This window comes from Paramormyrops kingsleyae, chromosome 4, assembly GCF_048594095.1.
Source record: "Paramormyrops kingsleyae isolate MSU_618 chromosome 4, PKINGS_0.4, whole genome shotgun sequence".
In the NCBI taxonomy this organism is placed as follows: Eukaryota; Metazoa; Chordata; class Actinopteri; order Osteoglossiformes; family Mormyridae; genus Paramormyrops; species Paramormyrops kingsleyae.
Window position 1 is genome coordinate 31,640,449 of NC_132800.1, and position 5,637 is coordinate 31,646,085.

A 5,637-nucleotide genomic window follows, 5' to 3' on the forward strand; every position below is an offset into this window, starting at 1 on the left:
TTTGGAAGAACCTTTCTGTCGCCATCTAACCTGTGGATAATTAAATTAATTTATTAATTTATTTATCACAGTGCAGGGTCAGCCAACGTGCGGCACCCCTGGGGTTAAGGGCCTCGCTCAAGGGCCCACGGACATGTGACTGTCCTGCCGAGGCCGACGCTCCAACCAAATTAGGAAAAATAATCATTACAATTATAATAATCATATATGATTCTTTTATTGTTCTTGATGCCAAAATATATATGAAAAATGATCAAAACCAAGATTCTCACTTGCTGCTACAGGTATTAGTCAATAGCTGATTCAGAAAGCCGTTATCTCAATTACTCTGAGTAACCGGAGAACAGGTCTCTCGTGTACGAGGGCCTTGTCTTCAGAGGATTGTGGTATAGGTTTATGCAAGAGCCGCCGATATGGAATATATGAGCAATGAGTTTTATCACACCGACATGCTAAGTAAGGAGCTTTTCAAAGCGTGAGTCATTTTTTCCATTTGTGGTCAGTGGTCTGGTTACTTTAATAAGCCCCCCGCGTGTCCCTCACTATATCCTGGCTAGTGTGTACATCAGTAGGTTTTGGGTTTGTGCCCGTGTCCAGAAGGTTGTGGGTTCAGATCTGGTGGAGGGTAGAGAAATCATCACTTTTGGACCCTTGTGGAAGGCCTTTAAAACGAAACTGCTCTTCTTGAGAAACTTCTCGACTCGTCTCTGTTTCCATGTACACTGGAAAAAAAATGCTGTAAAATTTACTTTAAAAAATCAAAATGGCCGTACATCAACATAGTCGATGTTATAAGTTGAATTTAATTAAAATGTGCAGGTGAATAGTCCAACATACATAGTATGTTTAAGTAGATTAGACATGGGTGCCATTGAATTATCCAACCAATGCAGTAACTCATGACAACCATCAGACTGTTTTCTGTAACTGCTTTTCCTATTCAGGCCTGCAAGGATGTTGAATTAATTCAAGAAAATTAATTGCCCTGGTGTAGCGGTGGCTCTGTGGCTGGGTATCTGTGCCACCAATCGGAAGGTTGCTGGTTTGAATCCTGTGAATTTCAGCAATGATCCTAACCCATTGGGCCCTTGAGCAAGGCCCTTAACCTGCAATTTCTTTGTCCTGGTATGATGTTAATCTACATCCGGTCCTCCGACTTACAGGGAAATTTGGGGGTTGGTGGCAAGATTGGATCTCCAGCCATTGAGCAAAAACTCACACTGGTCCATTTGGACTAGTGTTCTACTGAGGTATCACCCACCACCTGGCTGGGCTCAGGTTCTCATCCCTGAGGTGGTTCGTCGTGTAGCAATGTGCTGTAATCATTGTGCACCTCTTACCTCTATATAAATTAATTTAGTTTATGTAACATAAAATTTCTGAGCTTGAACTGCTTACATTTTTAAGTTCTACCAACTTAATTACATCTGTGCTTAGAAAAAATAATGTTGTGCAATCACTTGTCTTAATAAAATTAATTATCAAAATAATCTAACAAAATGCTTTTTTATTGTAGGTACAGTAGGTGGATGGATGAATATAAATACATAAATATTAATTACAAATCAATAAATTAATTAAAAAACGTACAAAGATTTTTGAGTCTTCATTTTTTTTCAGTGCACCCCTAAAATGCCGGCGAAATGCTGCAGTCACATGACTGCAGTCACCTGGGCCTTAACCCCCAGCTGGGTGGGAGAATGACAACTGCATCAGGCTCATGCTGGCAGACACACCTGCGTCCCACCTGGCACCGCTACCCACCAGATGTTAAACAGGGAACTTTTTCTTAATTGGCATTGGGTATATTATTTGCTAATCTTGAGTTTACTTTGCTCATAAAAAGATGAATGAATTTACCCTAAAAAAATCTTACCTTAATCAATTTGAGTAAATCCTACGGTACTGTGAAAGTAGATAGACTTTAACTTAATTTATTTAAAGTATTTCATTTCCTAAAAGTGGTTATGCTTTACTCAAAAAAGATCAGTTCAAATTAACCCGCCTCATTTTATTTGAGTGAATTCTATAGGTTACTTTTTTCAGTGTGGGAAAGTAAGCTGATGGAAGCTGGTCTTCTCCCTGTCTGTGAACCGGTGGCCGCGCTCTTGCTGGGGACGTCACCGGGGAGCAGGTCGTCGGTCGCTCTGGTTCCCACTTGATGATTCAGGTCACAGGTTCGCAAGTAATGAATCATGACATCATTCATCAGAAGGTGCAGCTGGGAGTGCAGTCTTGCGTGGAGCAACTTGGTTTTCTTGGTAACTGTTGCTATGCCAATAAGATCACCCCCCCTCCCTTTCCCCCCTCTTCCACCCCCTTCTGCCTTTTTCTATTAGAATAGCAGCTAGTTCTCCCAGACTTAACTCATCTAGTTATTGAGCAATTGTGTTCTAAAGTCCCTTCCTCTCCCTTTGCCTGCCCCCTCCCTTCTTCATTCTGCAAACATTCTTTTTTCGTCATCTTCTGTTATTCTTGCCAAGCCCAGTTTATAGCTTTGCCCCCCCACCCTACATAACTCCCCAGGCTCTCACTATACCTTAGCCCCTGTCCATGTTATCCTGTGTGAATGTGAACAGCAGGGAGGGTGAGCGACAGAAGTGCCCGCTGTCTGTGCCCGCTGTCTGTGCCCGCTCTCTGTGCCCGCTCTCTGTGCCCGCTCTCAGTGCCCGCTCTCTGTGCCCGCTGTCTGTGCCCGCTGTCTGTGCCCGCTCTCTGTGCCCGCTCTCTGTGCCCGCTGTCCTTTACAGAGTCGCTGGGGGTCCTGGGCCTGGAAGCTATGGGCACGAAGCAGGAAATATCCCAGGACGGGACGCCAATTCGTTGCAGACTCTGGAAAACATTTTTATTAAAAACAAATTTTTGGCATTTCTTCATGCCAAGTTCTTTTGATAGCATTAAACGAAGGTGTGTTCCTGACGATATTACACTCCATTGCGTAGTACAGACACACCTTTTCCTACAAAAGGGTCTTTATAATCACATATAAATTCTGTTATCCCCTAGGCATGACACATCATACTCTAATCCAGGTTTATTACAAATCTGAATTAAGTGATTTAGACTCACTGTATCTGAGGTTAATATTTACCAGTAAGCTATAGTCTGAATTCTTGTCATGATACCATTCTGACATCTAGAGAATATGAAATATGTCCCATCTCAATCGTTAGAATCTCACTGCTGCAAAGATTCAAAAATCCCTTATATTGAGTTATCATTCATAACCAGTCACACATGCAGAATTCCTGCTTATGTTTATGCACATTTTTTGACCAAATGTGTGGAATAAGCACATAACTAGAAACGAAAGAATGTTTTAAATGGAAACATTGCATGTTATTGTATTTATGTCTTTAAATTTGTTTATGAATGCAAGCTAATAGGATTTTCCTATTAATAGGCTGCTTTGCGAATAGAGTTTCAGGCTTGGGGAGAAGCCAGCTGTGGTTCAAAGGGCATTTGGTTAAGAAAAAAAAAAATTGAAATCCCACCAACAATATTTGCCTGTGCACTGTTTTTCCCTAACAAGGTTTTTATAAAGCGAACTTAGTGGTAACAAACATGGAATACAAAGCACTGCTGTAAGTCGCTCTGGAAAAGAGCATCTGCTAAATGCTGTAAATGTAAAATGAATGTAAATGTAAATGTAACAGTCCCAGTGGAAACCCCTGGCCTCTGAAGGAGTCACCCTTTTAAAAACGGAAAGTTCACCATACAGAACTGATCCCTATCCTGCCCCACAGTTATTTAGTATGTTTCTAACTGGTAAATTAAGATGCGTCTTTTCAAAATTCCCAGACTCTTTAGGAATAATTACATTTGTTACTTTTATAAGAACGGCATAAGAATTCATATAGTTTGGTGTAGAAAAAGTGGGTGTTATCACCTTTCAAGCATTGAATTACATCATTGACTAAAATCTAATGAGTGACAAACCGTTTGCTGTGTTGGTGTTCCCATGCAGGAGTGATTCTCTGACATGTTGAAACTAGCTGTTGTAGACATGATTTCATGCGTTCATCAAAAACTGCAGGCAACAGACAGACTTGAGTCAGTAATTATTTTTTGCTGAAACTGCCAGTTGTGATTATCCAGACATGCACTGGAATATATGGATTCCCAACTTTTGTCACTGAAATAATGTAGACAGCGGGCACTGTTCTTTCAGGCTCATTTTTTCCTTCAGTCCATCCTGTTTTTTTTTTTTAAATCTCCTATAAGGAATGTAAAATTATTGTATTTTCCTGGTGCTTGTAGTGATGGAAAGACTGATCTCACAGGCTGAAGCAACCTAAAGTGCTATATTGCATCTTCCCAAAGTTTTGTATATGTTTCTTACAATACTATACTTCACTTTGACCAAAGGTAAATATTGTAAGAAAGTGGTCAGGGTGTAATGAAATAGAGGTGTAACACCCTCACACACATACACACGCGATGTGTGGAGAGTGGACTGTATGTCCTATTTTGTTGCCGACATGTTGGTCACTTTATGTGGACAGTAACCCACTTGAGAGCTGTATTAGCCAGCATGAGTTTAAGGTCACTCGCTGCACATGTGTTTTCATTTCACGCCTGCTTTTCCTGAGCTCCCCACCTTCCTGCGTTTTTCACTCTTCCACTTAATTCGCACACATGCCTGCTAGAATAACATCACATTTTGCACGCATTCTCTTTGTTTTCTTACGATATGTTGGGGTTTTGCGATAACCATTCATAACTGCGCCTTTTGCTGTTTAACGTGTTACGGAGGCAAATTGGCTGCGCATGCAGAGCGTGAAGATATGACGTATTGTTCAGAGGAGCCTCCTTAACGCTACGTCGTTCTTATAAGTTCTATATCTTTTAACAGACCACGAATAACTCACTAAAAATCATTTTATCATACAGATCATTTATTGTTTTTTTAGTTATTTTTACTTGTGAAGCAGTATCCTTAACAGTGTTAGTCTTATTTTAAATGATGAAATATTTATTATTTTAAAATCTTTCTTCTCAATGTGACTATTATACGTGTGCCTATAGTGATGCTGCACCCCTTCTCCCCCTACGACCCCGGAGTAAATTCGGTCCCCCCCCCCAAATGTCAAATCCCTTCTGATGTCACTGGCCCTAGCGCCACATGACAAAAAAACAATGATCCGCTATATAAATTCTCAAATTAAAAAAAAAAAAAAGCTATTTAACGTTTGGTTATGCAGTTATATGTGTATTTGTTTTCATTTGCCTCCACTGCTTTCTTCAAAATACCCAAATACGTTGTTGCTGATTTAAAAGTCTTAATTTATGCTTTTATTTTATAATATTACTCTAAACCCGAGTTTAACTTTCTAAACTATCCATTCTTCGTTAGTAGAATGTACTGTTAATCATTTTAATATATATGGGTTAATTCTCTGAGCGAGTCTATAGATGGGAAACGCATGAAATGATTTACACTTAATGATGTTATTTTCAGGATTCCGGTGACATGGGCCCGGTGACTGAAGGCATATGATTAAGATGTAGTGCGTCAAAGAGGGGAAGACGCCCCTTGTGCGAGTGATATCCTGCCTCTTATGCAATGATCTCGCATCAAGGCCATGTGCTCTGATATTACTGCTGGGTAGTAAAAGGGGCGGGTACGGGGGGGGG